The following is an 18,238-nucleotide window of genomic DNA, read 5'->3' as shown; positions in this document are numbered from 1 at the left end:
AGTAAGGGTTCAAAGAGGGGATTCTGAAGCATGGTGAGAACCAAGTTCAGATCCCAGGGAGCCGAGGACTGAACATAGGGGGGCTGAATGTGCAGAAATCCCTGCAAAAAAGTCTGTATGATCGGCATGTCCGCAAGACGCAGCTAAAAGTAGATGGAGAGAACCGAGAACTGAACCTTCAGGGAAATCAGACGTAGCCCCGCCTCCAATCCATCTTGGAGAAAAGTCAGCAGTTGGGGCAGATGAAATGCCGCTGTGTGGCAGACCCGACTTTCACACCACTTAATGTAGGTGCGCCAAATTCTGTAGTAGATGCGAGCTGAAACAGTTTTCCGAGTCCGCAACAAGGTATTCACAAAACTGGAGGAGAACCCCTTGGACCGCCAGAGACTGGCTTCAACAGCCATGCCATTAAAGCCACCAGAGGCAATTCCTGATGACAAAAGGGGCCAAATACTGGGTTTAATTTAATGCAGTGTTTGCCATGACAGCATTAATATTATTTTATTTTTATCCTACAATAAATATTGTTATAATATCAGATTAATTTCTACAATCCTAGATTTATATATACACATAGCGCAGGGGATTTATTCATTTCTTTATATTATCGTTTGAGAGGATTAGGGATCTCCTCTTATCATCATGGCAGCTGTACATTATTGACATTAGTGGAGAGCGCTGGCTTTACTCTGCTTTCATTAGCCCTGAAGAAGGGCCTGAGCCCCTCACAGGGCCATCAACATGGCCTTCAATTCCAGAATGTATATTGTAAGGGAGGCCTCCTGTTCTGTCCAAAGGCATTGAAGGCGAAGAAGAACGACCATGGCACCCCAGCCTCGAAGGCTGGTGTCCATGGTGACAATGATCCAGGACCACGGGGCAAAGGACCTGCAAAGGACCTGCTTACACCCAAGTGGTCCTGCACCATCCACCACTAAAGGGGCAACCAAACCTCGGGAAATAACTGGCTTGGTTGGGAGTCCAAACGGAGGGGAGACCCTGACCACTTTGTCAGGAGGTCCCACTGAAAGCATCTGGAATGGAACCTTCTGTAAGGAATTGTCTCGAATGGTGTAACCATTTTCCCCAGAAGCCTCATGCAAAGGAGAATGGGCTGTGGCCCAGTCTGCCATGTCTTGCATGGACCGAGCCTTGTCCTCTAGAAGGAAGATTTTCTGCTCCCTGGTGTCCATGATGATACCCAAGAAAATCATACGCTGGCATGGGAGTAACTGTGATTTCTGCAGATTTATAATCCAGCCATGGAGCTCCAGAACCCTGATGGTGAGGGCTAGGTATTGAAGCAGAAGCTGATCCGAAGTGGCCTTGATGAGAAGGTGGTCAAGGTAAGGCACTATTCTCACCCTCTTGAAACGTAGACGGCAGCCATGACTCCCATGATTTATATAAATATTCTGGGCACAGTGGAAAGGCCGAATGGGAGCGCCCTGATTTGATAGGGGGAAGCTCCCACGGTGAAGCGGAGCAGGTACTGATGTCCCCCTCATATAGGGATGTGAAGCTATTGACGTCAGGAATTTTTCCACTCCCAGCTGGTTAATAGCCAAGCGAAGAGACTAGATGCGAAATCTGTTCACCCTTAGCTGCAGATTTAGAGTCTTTAGGTTTAAAATGGGCTCGAAGGAGCCATCGGCTGGGGAACCAAGAACAGGGTTTAGTAGAAACCCTGGCATCTCTGGCTTGCTGGAACTGGGTAGATGACGGAAAGCAGAGAAGCTACACAGAGTAACATCGCTTGTCTTTATGTGGGGTCGAGGAGCAAGGAAGTGGCGAAAAACCAACGAGGGACCCGACCAGAGAGATCAATCATGTAGCCCCTTGTCATGATCTCTTGAATCCAGCAATCTGGAGAGGACACTATCTACTGCTGCTTGAACAACCGAAGGTGTCCACCCTTTCCCGCAGCCGTGAGGAGAGGAGGGTGTGAGTCAGGATGTCGGTTTTTCCGGACGCTCGGGTGTGGGACACCTGGCGGAGAATAACCTCTGGGGGTAAATGTATCTCCGGCGACTTGCAGAAACTGCTACTTTATACATTTACCACTGGAGTGGTAGTGTCCTCTGGATCTAAAAGGTTTACCTCTGCTCACCTGACCGCTGGCAGAGGGAGCCCCCTAAAAGGGCTGGCAAAAAAAGAGCTGAACCTCGGTATCCGTGGTTTAGGCACATTGACCGGAATGAATGTACACTTACCACCCATGGCCTGACAAATGATGTAAAGTTCCAGGCTGAAAAGTACAGAGCCCGAATAAGGAGGGGCTCAGGGATTTCTGGGATTCGGTGTTGGCTTTCAAGGATCTAAGCCAAGCGGTTCTTCTAGCTGCCACAGCCGAAGCAGACACTGTAGATGACATTGATGCTACATTTTGAGCAGCCTCATACAGGTATCCTAAAGCCTCCTTCAGGTGCAGAGTGAGGGGAAGCTGGTCAGAGTACTGTAACCCCGTCGCCAGCTGGTCAGACATTATTTCTATGGCCCTGGCAACCCATGCTGATGACAGCATGGGTTACTGTCGCCACCACGTAAATGGATTTTAAAATTCCCTCCACCTTGTGGTTAGTGCCATCCTGAAGGGTGGCTGTGCCCAGTACTGGGAGAGTGTTGTGGTGTGTCAGTAGTGCCACCGGTGTATCCACTCTTGGTACCTGTTCCCAATGGGCTTGATCATCCACCTGTAATGGTTACAGGGCAATGCATGTCCTTGGTACTACGACCTTGCGGTCCGTCTGTGTCCAGGCTGATTCTGCAATTTCCTTCAATTCCGTTGATTTTTTTTTTAAACAGTCCATAGTCCACTGCTCTGGGCTCGTGTATGTCCAAGAAGTCTAAGGCTCGCCTGACTGCCAGGACAAGTTCCCCAATTCCCCCAGATCCGTGACCTGTGGGGAGTGCGACTCATCCATGAGTTCTCCCTCCTCTTCAGATGATCTCTATAAATCAGAGACTGAAAGTAGAGGACGGATAGCCCTGTGTCGCTTGTTTTTGGACAGAGGAGGTCTTGGTGAGTCCAATAACCGGTTTACCTTGTCTATGCCTCTGACTAAGGATGTGGACCATGCGGGTTCCCCTAAAGGAGGGCCTTGGAGAGTGAGAGAGGATGAAGGGCCACCCGGTACCAAGTCTGCGTTCTCAGTTACTGCTGGTAGCAGTGTCGCAGCTGGGGGTGCAACTGCTACCGAGGTAGAGGGAGAACTCGCAGCCCATGCTGGAATCTCTGTTGGATGGTCTAGAACAGGGAACTTTTTTATCTTTTACTCCAAAATATATTTAGATATGCTGACGTTACCCCCTTGATTTGAAAGGAAGGAAATCATATATTATTAATTATTGGAATTCAAAATTTTATTTAATTTATTAAAAATTTATTTGAAAGCTTCAACGTCAAAACTTCAGGTTTTGGAGAAATGGTGTTGCTTCATTTTTGATACGAGAGCATCGATATTGGGGCATTTTAATGCCAGAGCAATTTGGATACAGTCTTCAGCGTCCAATCGATTTCTCTGCTTTGTTTTTATGTTCGTTAGAGTGGAAAATACTTGTTCGCAAAGGTAGGTTGTTGCAAAAGGCAGCAACTTTTTGACTGCCTCCTCATGTGCAATTTTGAATGCCTTTGCAGCTGTTGACATCCAAAAATATGACAGATCTGCTTTGTTTTCAAATGCAATACGTGCTTCATCGAAGCTCAAGAAGTGTCTCTGCCAACCCTTGAGGCTCTTGTGGTACAACAGCAATTTCACATTTAAAGGAGTCTACAATCCAACTGACAGCATGTGAATTGGCAGCATTACCCCCAGGAATTTCATTTTTACCCCATTTGGGGTAATTTACTCCTGTTCCTTGACCACTGGTCTAGAAGCTGTACCAGAGTCGCCACCAACTGTGCCAGAGACATCGCCTACACCGGTTCCTCCACTAAATGTGGAGCATTAACATGGCTCTGCGTGGTATGGGGCCCCAACTCGCAGCCCACGCAGAGTACCCCTGGGTCCTGTTGTCCACTTGGTAATTCAACTTTGCAGTTGTAGCAAGTAAAGCATTTTTCTCTGGGTGCTTTCCCCTTTGTCAGACATTTTCTGAGCTGGGTCACAGTACAGTATAATGTAGAACAGTATCAGTCACACAAGACACAGAATGATGAACTAAGAATACTAACTGATCCCTGACTAAGTCAACAGTAGTATAACAGAACAAATGCAATGCTATGTTGATAGGATCTCTCTCTCTCTTTTTCTTCCTCTCTCTTTCATAATAATAGAGGAAAGACTGGTGGTTTTCATGGGAATCTGCAGGCTGAGGATACAGACAGGGTTAACTCGGTACACTTTCACACTCACACACACACACACACACACACACACACACACACACACAGCACAGGAATACAGGTGGAGCACCTGGGCCTAATCAATTAAGGAATCAGCTAGTGCAGTACATTGGAGCAAGCATAAATAGCTGACTTGTGCTGTGGATGGAAGACTGGTGCCAACAAGTGTACAGTGTCTAGTTAGGGATCTAACTGTAATAGCCAGCGTTCGGGCTATGGGACTTTGTAAATATTTTGAATGTGTTTGGTGTGATTGCTAAACACACTGCAGAGGCTGTTTTATCCATATCGACAAGAAAATGATCAGCAACGTGGTTCAGCAAAACCTGTGTGAGGAGCAGTTTGTTTGGCGTGCTTTTCACGAATGGTGACATCCTGGGTTGTGCAAAAGGACAGCTAGATCTTGCTGTCCCCCATGCTAAAAAATCTAGGGTGGTGAGTTATGTAAAACCTCCTTACTGCAAATATATTTTCTGCATGCAAAAGGTGTTGCAATCTTTAAACACAAAAGTAAATGGATAACACAAACGCTGACCTTTACACCACTCTCCTTGCACTTCTAGTGCTCCATATTTTGCCCAAGTCTTTTTCTCATTCTCTGTTGCTTGTCTCTGCATAAGTTGGAATGTGGTACGGTCAAACTTGGGGTCAGGGGGTCACTGTGTAAATAGACTCTCCTTGGGGTACTGGGGCTATGGCGGCTTCTCGTGCAGCCTTGTCTACCAGTCTGTTTTCCTTAGCTTCGGGGGTAGTTTCTCTGTGTGTGCCTTCACCTTTATCACTGACAGTTTGGAGGGCAGCTGGAATGCAGTGAATAGTGCCCTGATATATTCAGCATGTTGACTGGCTTGCTTGCTAAACCCATAAAGTCCCTACTTTTCTATATAGGACCATAATCATGCACACTTACAAACGCATAACTTGAATCAGTGTAAATGTTTACTCTTTGTCCTTTTGCATATATGCATGCAAGTGTCAGGGCCTTCAGTTCAACTTCTTGTGCTGACGTGACTCGGTAGAGTCTGTTGAATCACTATTTCTGTGTGTGTGGTTACAGCACACCCTGTAAAAGGAACACCGTGTATGTGGTAGCGTAAGATGTCTGCATTTGGTAGCGGTGTATCTTTCATGTCAGATAAAACCAAAGATCCTTGTCTCATTAGTTCTACACAATCATAGTCAGAAAAATTGTGTGTTTGCATTTTTTTTCTTCCAGTTCAAGCTGGGATGGGATTCCCCAAATCCCTAGGGGAACCCCAATATATACAGGTACTTCTCCCAACTTTCAAAACTTGCTGCAATAAGGCAGCAGGATTCAACATTGTGCACCGCTTAAGTGTAACGTTACAGGGAGTTAGCAGTGCTACTTCATATTTGGTAAGTCTGGCTGCTCAGAAGTGTACGGCATGTGGCACCATTAGGGTTACTGGGTGCCCTAGCACAATATCTGTACTTTGGCCGATGTAGCCACTGCTTTAATACATGTAGGTGATGCTCGGATGACTGGGTCTAATTGTGCAGAGTAGTATGCAAGTGACCTTCGCTTGTGACCATGCATCTGTGTCAGTACTCCTTGTGCATGTGCACTGACTTCATAACAAAATAATGTGAAAGGCTTGTCATAATCTGGCAAAGTCAGTGCTGGCACTGAAGTTGCTTAAGCTTAAAATTGGTTAAACATTTGGTTCTGCTCAGAGGAGAGTGTAAATGGCTTGCTGTCATCCAGAAGTGCTAATGCAGGAGCACAGATAATAGCTCAAAAAGTCTTAAGGCTTTTTCATTTATGTACAAACATTGAATTCCCATCAATGCATTACCATACCCATGATATAAAGAGGTATTTACAGTATATAATGATTATAGAACAGTAAATAAGGGCAGTGAATGTCTTTACAACACTGATTGACTCAAAACTATTATGAGGATAAAAATAAAATCCTTTTGTTATCTACCATAATTTGACATTACATTGCAGTACTTTCTTTCAAACCATCTAATATAAAATTTGGTTTAAAAAAAACAAAACAAAAACAAACCCAAACACTATTTCATATTCAACTATGTTGGTCCATTTCTCCTTTTCTTTCAAAGACATACCTCAGGACAGACATAAAAACCACCTAGTTCATGCATTTGCTATGCAAGTAGCCCATAAAGGCTAATATCTCTTTGCAAAACACAGTAATCATTATTCAGCAGAGTCTACGTTATTTAAATCCTTCATTAGTTTCTACTTATGTTTGTTGTGGCTGTGGTCCAAAACATATTGCAAACTTCTATTCATTGGAAGTTGGATAAATTCAATCTGGATTTCTCTGTAGCTGGATACCTTCTGTGAAGAAAAAAACTTTTGCATAGAGATTAACATTTATTCATTAGGGATTACAGTAACTATCATTAATTCACATATCCCAATTAGTGTGTGTTATTGCATGTAATACACTTGTACACCATCATCAGATAACCAGTAAACATTTTTGTGCAATGAACTGCTAATAAGACACTTATTTATATGTTTCTCTGTGTAACTTAACTGTGACGCTATGCGTTCCATGCCATGAAAATATGATTTCCGCAAAGGGGCAGTCCCTAATCTCACAAACAGGGAATGTCAAAGTGACGTGACCTGTGTAAGTGTTCAAAGCCACTCCTTTCTCATCATCACCTAGTACAGCCCCCTTGAATGACACTAATATGTTTTCCAGGTTTACATTCAATCTGTAATCTCTATCGGTTCTAGGCATTCAGCCATTTTGAAAGCAACATTGCTTCTCTCATAAATCAGTGTACTCTCGTTAGACCCCTCGCATTGTGTCTACAAATCACTCAACATTTTCTCAACAAAATCTCCCATCACCAAATATTCACACATATTTCCAGATTCTGTGATTTATGTGTCGAAAGTACAAATATATTTACTTAAACAAGTGTCGCTCACAGACGGAATTTTATCTCGTAACATTTCTTTATGGGCATAACAAACCCTCCTGATTTCTGAGAACATTCATCAGCGCCATTTTTACACAGATTAAAACCGCTTGTTATATCTACATATAAAAGCTCACTCCCACAATTCTCAACTTCATTAAAGAAAAAGTTATTTTTCTCAACTTTAGAAACAAAATTATTTTGTTCAAATACTGAAACGGCTTGTTGGACCCCAGCCAGTTATCTTCTGACACTATCTGTACATTATTTACAGTCTTGTCCGTTCACTGAATCGTGCAGTGACAAACCAAAGATTTTAAAACTTCTTTTGCATTTCTTCAAAAGCTTACAATTAAGCAATGCAGGTATTACATTTACAAATAGACAACTTTGCTGACCTTGAAACATGTCTCTTGTAAAACTCAATACAGACAGACACGGATCTCTCTCACACGCAGTAAGATGGAGACAAAACTTACATACAGGGAAGAAAAATTAACTTCCAGCCCACTGCTGTGGAACTACAAGTTCCAGCATTAGACTAAATACAAGTTAGCTTCAACGTGTTATCACCAAATTATTGAAGCATACTTGAATAACCTTTTTATCAATGTAACATACATTGCCAGATAACAAAATACAGAGTCCTTCTTATCTCAACACATTGAAATCTTTTACATAGAATAAGGGAGGGGCACATTTCACTCTTTCAGCTACGCAGCATCAAACATACATTTATAGTACACAACCTACTTGATTCATTACTTTAGTAATTATATCACTCAGCTTCTGATACATTTAGCATATCCACATATATTGCGACTTTCCAGATCTCTTAACTTTCCTGTGCCACCTCAAACAATCTCTTTGGTCTCAGTACCCCTTATGTTCTTGTCACATTACCACTTGGAAACACCATCGTTTCTCCATCCACACATGTCAATTCCTTCTTTGGCTATCCCCACTTTCTTGAAAAAATTACTTGCAGACCTTCTACTCCCCCCACATCCTAGAAATCTGCGCATGATTTCTATGGGGGGGGGGGCGGGGTTGCTGTCATCTATCTGCTTACTGTCTATATTCCCCTATATTGACAGTACTTTTGAGTCCCAATAGAGACTCTGATCTAGTTTCTGTGGGTTGTCCCAATAGTGGAAGTCCCATTCTGTGGACACCTTGGGGTGGATGTCCGGTTCTGTGGGCTCCAAACTTTGGATGTCCGGTTCTGTGGGCTCCGTGCACTGGATGCCCTTTTTGCAGCATCGCTTGACAGCATCTGGGACGAAGGTCTGCCAAATTCATCTAACTTCTTGACAAAGTTCTGGGGATGGTGTTGGTGTATCACACATGCACTCAAAATTCACTCATCTTTCAGAAATCTAATTACCAATACAATTATAGTAAACAAAAAATTGAGTTAGTAATTACTTATAAATCTGAGACTTACAGACCTGCGTGCCTGATACCTTAGACAGACATGAGGAAGCTCTAAACAGAGGAGCCTGACGAGTAGAAAACTCTACTCACCCGGGTTATAGTCAGAGTCCAGGACAACCTCCAGTTTTTTCTGTCCTTGGCTCAGGTCAGCAGTCTTGCTATCAACCTCCAATGCTGTCGAATCTAATTCAGATTGTTCACCTGTAAGTGTCAGTTTATCAGTTATGAGCTCATCAGCTGGAGAGAATAAGAGACACTGCAAGTTCTGCGTGTACAATTAGCTCTGCTTTATTAGTTACAAGTCCATATCTATATAGCACAAAATCACGTATTACAGAAAACTACACCCCAAAAGATTTTAACCACTCATGCTTCCTCTACACAGATCTTGCTACATTCTCTCATTTTCACACAGGAATACTCCCCAGAGGGGAGTTGGTTTATCTCCTCTCTGCCACATTCAAGGTCATGGGCATAGTTTCTTGCAAACAATGAATAACACCTATAAACTAGATGTATCTAATCTGTCTTTAAGCTATAAGAGAACAAAATGGCTATAAGGCAACAAGATGGCATCAGCTTAGCAAAATCACATTTCTCAGTTGCAAGCAGTGCAAAAAGCTGCTTATTACAAATGTTTATTTGCTGCATATCTGAGAAAATGCAAATGTGTTGCAATCTTTAAAAACAAAGCAAATGCATGAATTTTTTTGAGGATTGCCAGAAGTGGAAAAATTGTTTACTATAAAGATATTTGCAAATGTGAGGAATGCATAGGTGACACAAACCTTAATCACAAAGAAAATGTGTAAAACTGTTTACTATAAAAATATTATCTGCAAATGTGAGGACCTTAATCACAAAGCTGGTGTATAAAATTGCTTGATGGTTGTGAGTGTGAACTACAGGTGACATAAAACTTTTTTCACAACCAAAACTTTAATTTATGCTTAGGGAAGCAAAATGTCACTTTCCGTCACACCAAAACAGCAATATGGAGGAACTCTTCAGGGCTTTGGTGAATGTGGCCACTATGCAGCAGGAGCAGCAGGGGGCATTGCTGGATGTAGCCACTACGAAACAAGCACAGCAGGCCCAAATGCTGCAGGTTGCAGAAGCCCAGATAGAAAATACAAAACTCTTGCGTAAAGATCTAGCTCAAGTGAGGCAGGTGCATAATATGTTTGAGATGTCTGTTTTGCAGAAAATGACTGCCTCAGATGATGTGGAGGCATATCTCTTAGCCTTTGAGAAAGTCGCCACAAGACTTAAATGGCCGACAGGAATCTGGGAGGAAAAACCGGCGCCATATTTGAGCGGTGAATCTCAGTGTGCTTATGTTGATTTGTCTGATGAGCAGGCTGATGTCTATCAGCAAGTAAAGGCTGAGATTTTGGCCCGAATAGGTATGACTGGAGTTGGGAGAGATCAGCGCTATCATGACTGGCGCTATCGCCAACGAAAAGCAGTTCGCTCACAGCTGGCTGAACTCTCTAAAGTGATAAAGAGTTGGTTGCAGCCAAATACCAATTCACCTGGCCGAATGGTGGAGATACTGGCAATTGACTACTGTGTCTGTGGGCTGTGATACGAGCTTACAGAGATGGGGGATCCACAGGCTTGTTATGGCTATAGAACATTATTCAGCACTGCAACACATGTCTAAGGCTCCAGAGGGGAATCCAGAGCTATTGCTCAAGCAAAAGTGGACACCACGGCTGACGGAGCCAGTAAGAAATGTTTCTCCAACTGTCTATTTTTAATGTAATGAACCTGGGCATTTCCATGCTGAATGTCCAAATTAACAGGAACCAATGGATTGTACTATGGCTCTGCGGGGATAAGCTTTTCCTAGTTGCTGCGCAATGTCCCCCTCCATGGAGAGTCCATCATCATTTTGAGTAACTATCCTGGTGAATAAGTGTGCTGTTTTGGCCCTGGTGAATTCAGGAAGTGAGTTGACAATAGTCTTCAGTTCTATGGTTCCAAAAGAGGTGTCTGCAAGGTTACCTTAGGTGAATGTGCTGTGCATTCATGGAACTACTAAGTAATACGAGCAGGCTCTCTTTTCAATTACCCTAAAAGGCCAAACAGTTGTAATAGTGGATACCATTACCGTATCCCTTTATCCTGGGGCAAGACTTTCTCTTGTTCCAGGAGGTTCTTCGTGACTGGATCCAGCTGGACATTTCGGCAACTGATACTCTGGCTGAAAGTCCAATCTTAAAGGATCCAAAACAAACACGCATATATGGGGCGCTAGTTATCCTGTATCAATCGATCGAGATGCAGCTGTCTAGACGGGATCTGGACCCGTCAATAATATAAAGACTACTATAATATGATAAGATAGCGCAAAACTCAAATCGATATAAAATTTATTACAAATACATGTGTATCAACATTAGATATGATAGGCAATGTTTCAGTAAATTCTGGTTAAATGGATAAAATATCAGAGGAGACTTAACAATCAAGAGACTAAATCATTGGCATAATCTAATTATAAATGTCATAGTAGAAATATATATATATTATTAAAACAGTATCACTTGAGACTTATAAATTATATCCCACATAGACATATAACCAGGTTCAAAGAACCTTCAAAAGCTGCTGAATGTCATCAGCATCATGGAATTAGCTATTATGAGGTTAATATTGTAATTAACGTTATACAGATGGTTTTAGACCTCATAGAGAAGCATCTGTTATCCAATTGACCGCATGCAATAGACAATGAAGATATGCAGGTAATTCCGAGTGGTAAAGCGTGCTTAGATAGCCTCCAGTTAGAACATCAATTGAAGTGTAAGTTCAAGGAAACCGCAAAGGGCTTCCACTTGAATGTCAGTCTCGTTAGATTAATTTCCAGACTGATTTAGATGTGCACTTCAGTTTAGTCAATCTCCTTAGAGTGTCATATAACATAGATAAATCCAAGTAAATAAAAGAAGTGTAACATACTAAAAAGGAGGCATATGAAATTGATTAATGAGCAAATTCAGCAGCTGTTCCCGGCTCTAGATGCTCCTAAGAGTAAAGTTGTAGCCAGCAAAAAATTAATAATGTGGGTGAAGATATAAACATCAAACCTGCACGTCGGGCTCAGTATCCTCCAGCCGCGGTTTAGGTTGTATCAGCGTCCATTGAAAAGGATCAAAGAGAATGGTATATATAAGTGAGGTTCAGTGTCCTCCGCCTGCAGATAATGCCGTATCGGCATCCGTTTCAGATTGATCACAAAAAAAAGGGTGTGTGGTCAACAAGTAGAATAAACTTTATCCAACCCCGGGATATGAATGAAAAGATGCCACGTCTCCAAGTCTCCAATAGATATGATGAACTCCGCCTGACGCGTTTCTCGGCACTAGCTTGCCGTTTCCTCAGAGGCAATAATCCTTTGCGGTTTCCTTGAACTTACACTTCAATTGATGTTCTAACTGGAGGCTATCTAAGCACGCTTTACCACTCGGAATTACCTGCATATCTTCATTGTCTATTGCATGCGGTCAATTGGATAACAGATGCTTCTCTATGAGGTCTAAAACCATCTGTATAACGTTAATTACAATATTAACCTCATAATGGCTAATTCCATGATGCTGATGACATTCAGCAGCTTTTGAAGGTTCTTTGAACCTGGTTATATGTCTATGTGGGATATAATTTATAAGTCTCAAGTGATACTGTTTTAATAATATATATATATTTCTACTATGACATTTATAATTAGATTATGCCAATGATTTAGTCTCTTGATTGTTAAGTCTCCTCTGATATTTTATCCATTTAACCAGAATTTACTGAAACATTGCCTATCATATCTAATGTTGATACACATGTATTTGTAATAAATTTTATATCGATTTGAGTTTTGCGCTATCTTATCATATTATAGCAATCTTAAAGGAACCTGTCCAACTCTCACTGGGCCCGGGAAGAGAGAGAGATAACAGAACTGTCATTGAAAGATTCTGAATACAGGTCCACGATCGCTACTCGGCCCAAGTCTCACTCAAGGAATTAAAGGGAAAACTGAGCCAATCATTTGCCAGTGACATTGTCATGTAGACTTTGGGGTACCCAGAGGAAGCTGAGTACTGTACCCCAATTCCAAGGCTCATTTCATTAGATTACTTTGCTAGAGATCAACATAAAGATGTTGCCCTAGAAGGTGCATTTAAATCTGTGGTGAAAGTTGATGTGGTAAGAGCTACCAGGTCGGCAGAGCGTATACCATATTTCTTTAGTAAAGTGGATTTGTTGTATAGAGTGGGGGTTGTTCAGGAAAGAAAAGTTGAACAGCTGTTAATACTGGAGGTACATGTACCTTTAGTATTGAAAGCAAACGTCATTTGGGAGAGGATAAGACTCGGGAAAGAGTACTACTACACTGTTACTGGCCAGGAATACATAGTGCTGTAAAAAGGTATTGCTTACAGGGCCCCATTCTTGTATAGAAAGATGAGACAAATTGAGAGAATTGCCAGGACCGACTGAAAAAGCATTATGAGACGCTGGCAGTAGTTCGTGTTTTCAACTTGGGTGACAAAGCTTTAGTTCGTACTCTCACACAGATGAGTAAGACCTTTGCACACTGGCTGGGACCTTATGAGGTCAAAAAGGCAGTTGACCCAATGAGTTATAGAGCCTGCCAGTTGGGTAGAAGTAAAAAACGACAAATTTATCATGTCGGTTTACTAAAAACTTGGCATGAGGAGAGTACTCTCTCTTCGTTGATAGCTGTTAGGACAGAAGGCAGTGACATACCTGTTAAGACAGGGACGCTTTCTCTCTTATTCCTGGGCCTACCAGTCTGAGAGGGCATAGACCTGGGCCAAGACTTAAAAATGCGGATGCCCACTCCCATAAAAATGTGCCTCCCTCTTCGTTTGGGTTGATCAAGTCAAAGGGAGGGGTATGTGACAAAAAGGGCAGTTTCGCGCTCCAAGCGTAATCTGCTTTGTTTAGGTTGACAAAGCTAAAGGGAGAGGTATGTGGCAATAGGGGCAATTTGCCACATAATAATAGAGAAAAGACTGGTGGTTTCCCTGGGAATCTGGAGCCTGAGGATGCAGACAGGGTTAACTCGTTACACTTTCACACACACACACACACACACCACAGGAATACAGGTGGAGCACCTGGGCCTAATCAATTAAGGAATCAGCTAGTGCAGTGCTTGAGAGGAAGCATAAATAGCTGACTTGTGCTGTGGGTGGAAGACTGGTGCCAACAAGAGAGAGAGAGTGTTATGGCAACCAGTGCGGCATAAACTTGTAGAACTATAGCCGAAGAGGTCTTCACCTATAGCAGCCGCCTTTCCCATAGAGACTGGTTATGCTCACAGGTACTCGGATGCCCCCAGCACTTACGCTCGGTGTAGTACAAGTTTATGTTCACACGGCAGCGCACAGGTACAGGAGGTAATACACGGAGTAGGGACCGGCCAGAGATCTGAGGAGTGAATCGAGCACCGGTAGAGACCTTAGGTGCTAGCTGGGTCAGGGCCACAGGCAAAGGTTCGGAGTCCGGGTACAGGCAGGCGGTCAGGGTCACAGGCACAGATTCAAAGTCCAGGAATAGGCAGAGCTAATACACGGAAAAACAATCTAAGGTTAAACACCAACACAGCACAGAAGCAGGCAGCAGTACTGAGACAGAACACTATAACCGGCAGTGAGGCTCAGTCCTCACTGCCTTAAATAGTACCAAGGGCCAATCAGGGCAAAGCCCTGCAAGTGCTCCCAGAGCTAGCATAATTAATTACTGGCCCTGCGGCCAATGAAAGAACAGAGTGCCCATGAAGTTTTAACCTAATCAGCCTTTAATTGGCTGAGCCCTAACAGCCCTGCGCATGCGCGCCCGGCTGTTTGATGAGCCGGTCATCATGGAGACGGCAGGGACGACACTAAGAGGAGACAGGGAGTCGCGGCAGTGCCCGCGGCCTCTGCGGCTGCTGGCAGAGAGACTATAACCCAGTGTATTACTATGTGAGCAGTATTCAATATTATATGCTACTACACCAGGAGCAGTACAATCTACCCTTTGTCAATTTAATGCAGTAAATATATTATAACCTGCCTTGATAATGTCATCCAGGGCTGACAAAGACCAGCCAAGGCGCAGATGGCGGCTACCACTGCCGTGGTCTCTGTAAGACTTGACCTTGCTCACATGAAAGGCCAGACTTGAGAAGTGAGGGCCCTGATGTAAACAGGGAAGAGGTGGAAAAGCCATCCAGATGGAGCTGTAATGTTGAAGGCATCTCTCCTAATGCTGAGAGCCAGAGACTCATGTGGTTCATGACCATTCTCACCTACCGGTACAGACTTCACTTGGAAGTAACCGATTCTAAGAAGTGGAGTTCCATTCCTGGGAGTACTGCCATACCAGATCAGAGCTTGGGGAAGCCAGAGCAAGCTCTTCTACCATCTCCTTGTAGTACCAATCCTGTTCCTATACTGCTCCCAGACAAGGGTGTATCAGATATCAATGAATAAACGGAGACCACAGTAGATCAAAATCCATGGTTCGAGAAGAGATACAGGATGAGGGCTAGTAGGGAGAGTGTGGGACTGACCAGCCTGTCTGGCTAGGGATGTTGATCTGTTGTGGTATCCCAAGTAGTAGAGTCGGTACAGAGTCAAGTAGGCTCCAACTCAACCTTTTGACACCCTCTGGAAGCAAGGTCTCTGGTTGCCTTCTATGATAAAGAAAATCAGCTTCCCCCCAGGGATGGACCATAGCCAAAGGGGCTGCTTCTGGACTACTGATCCTTAGTCAGATCAACCACCCCGGAGAGGCCGGACAGCAAATTCACTCTCCGAGACAGAGTTTGTCAGAATATCCATCGGGAGGAGGGTACTCGTCTCCAGTGGGCTACTATTTAATGTATGTCAGTTTCTGGTCCTGTGGCCCTCAACAAATTTACAAAGAAATGAGGTTGCAGTCTGCGTCACCCCAAAACTCAGACAGTGGTAAGCCCTAGGGAGCAGCGTCTCCCCAATGCCTGATACCTGCGCTGCCCGCCCACATCTCCACCGCCCTGATGACCCAGTGATGAGCGAGGGCCGTGATGTGTTTATATGGAGCCTTAGATATGTCTGCCGTAAGCACCGGATTTCAGTGGTACAATACCTAAACGCTGCAGGGAATAAGGGTCACAATGTTATGAGTCTTATGCGTAATTTTTATTTTTTTTATTTTGTATGTTTCCATTTTAGAACCTAGGCTAGGTGGCCTTCCACATCCAGATCCACAAGCATTTGTACCAGAATCCTCCATACTTTTCTTCTGACTTACAGACCTTTTGTCGATGACAGAATTCAGGGACAAACTTGAGGAGACTCCTGACACTTACATTCGTGGAGTCAGTGTGGGTAAGACCAGGAACCAGGTCAATTGGCTTAAGACCTTAATCAACCATGGAGTGATCGGGTTCTCCAGGGAGGACCCCTGCTGCTATGTGACCAAGCAAGCCCAGGCCAGCATCTAATTTTGGGACCAGTACCTGTGCACTTTAGAGTGGAATACAGTAATGGAAAGGGCCCCGGCTCTAGCTTATATCTCTGCTGGGCTATTGACTGTATCCGCTCAATTGCGCACACTGATTATATATATTAAAATATACACACACACACACATTTGGGGAGGCGTGCTACCCTGGATTTACGCCCACAGGTAAACTTCTCTAGTCTGCACTATTATCCCCGGGTTCTTAGTCCACATCAGGAGACTAATATTTACATTATAATCAGTAAACCATTTTACCCGGGCACTCTAACGCCGCCATTGCTCATGTAACTGTGGTACTGACCAGTTCCTTGTGTTTTAAATACCTTAGCAGGCAACAGTTATAAAGATGCAGAATGAGTTAATATAGAGGATATCGGTTTTCCTTAGCTCTCAGCCTAAACAGTATCTCAATACGAAAAGAGAAAAGTATGTGGCACCTGGTCAGGGTATACTTCTTTTTCCGGATAACTCTAGACAGGACTCTTGTACACAGCAAAATTGTATATAAACTGTGTAGTACAATATGTCACTAAATAAACAGAGCATCTCATATACCTATGCACAGCAAAATGTATATAAACTGTATAATGCATTATTCATCTACATGAAATAGCTGCAGATTAACATAATAGCGACTATATATATATATATATATATATATATTATATATATATATATATATAGTTATGCAAGAAAATTCATTAAGTACTTTGCTCCTGCAAGCCAAGGACTATCAGTGCCATAAAAGAGAGGAGCCTGTAGCCATAGTAAACCCAACTCCTTGGGCACTTAAAATAGACTGAGGCAAGGAGGGGTTGCAGAGGGGAGGAGTTCAGTCAGCAAGTATAAACAAATGTATTAACTTAAGTGCCAACTCCCAACATACAACCCCATGGTAGCAGTGTCCCCCAGATAGGATAAATGAGAAAATTAGCTTCCACCAAAGTATTGATTAGGGCATGCTTGGCTAACCTGTGGCACTCCAGGTGTTGTGAAACTACAAGCCCCAGCATGCTTTGCCAATATATAGCAGCTTATTGCTGGAAGGGTACGCTGGTACTTGTAGATTCACTACATCTGGAGTGCCCCACAGGTTAGCCAATCCTGGATTAGGGTAATAGTATGCATTTATTTTAATGGTATGCTTTCAATACAGGCTTCTTCTGTATATTTTTTTTTATATTATACTCATGTAACCAGAAGCCATTAGCATCTACGGTCATAAAAGTGAGTTGTTGTGTGCTTTCAGGACTGCAGCTGAATTGAAGCACAGCAGCACCTAGATAAAAAGCCCATGCTTTTGTGTGGAGTTTTAGTTAATATTTAGAGAACAGTGATTGCCTCCTCTCCAAGTGTCATGGCTTCTCATAAGCATTCACTTGTTGCATTTTGAAGTTTCCACTTCATTTGTACACATACATAGTAACAGGGTGCAATTATATAATTGATCAGAGCATTTGTCAAGTACCAGTTCACTTACCGCAATGACTACATTGTTTATTGTTGAGAATATAAAATTTGATCTTGTATGAACTTCTCTGAAACAATCTCAACTAAGTTGGCTAAGTGGTTAGCACTTCTGCCTTATAACACTGGCGTCATGGGTTCAATTCCCGACCATGGCCTTATCTGTGAGGAGTTTGTATGTTCTCCCCGTTTGCGTGGGTTTCCTCCCACACTCCAAAAACATACTGGTAGGTTAATTGGCTGCTAACAAATTGACCCTAGTCTCTGTCTGCCTGTCCGGTCCGTCCTATGTGTGTTAGGGAATTTAGACTGTAAGCTCCAATGGGGCAGAGACCGATGTGAATGAGTTCTCTGTACAGCGCTGCGGAATTAGTGGTGCTATATAAATAAATGGTGATGATGATGAAGTATGTGTTTAAATAGTTTAAAATGTGGAATGTGTGTGGGTATGAGATTGTCTCATTCAGAAAGTTCATATCCAGACACTTACACTTATCAAGGGGGGGTTGGAAGAGTTAAAGAAAATAATTGGTGTTT

The sequence above is a fragment of the Mixophyes fleayi genome, chromosome 1, assembly GCF_038048845.1.
Source record: "Mixophyes fleayi isolate aMixFle1 chromosome 1, aMixFle1.hap1, whole genome shotgun sequence".
NCBI lineage: Eukaryota > Metazoa > Chordata > Amphibia > Anura > Limnodynastidae > Mixophyes > Mixophyes fleayi.
The sequence above is the reverse complement of the archived record's forward strand: the minus strand, read 5'-3'. Positions refer to the sequence as shown.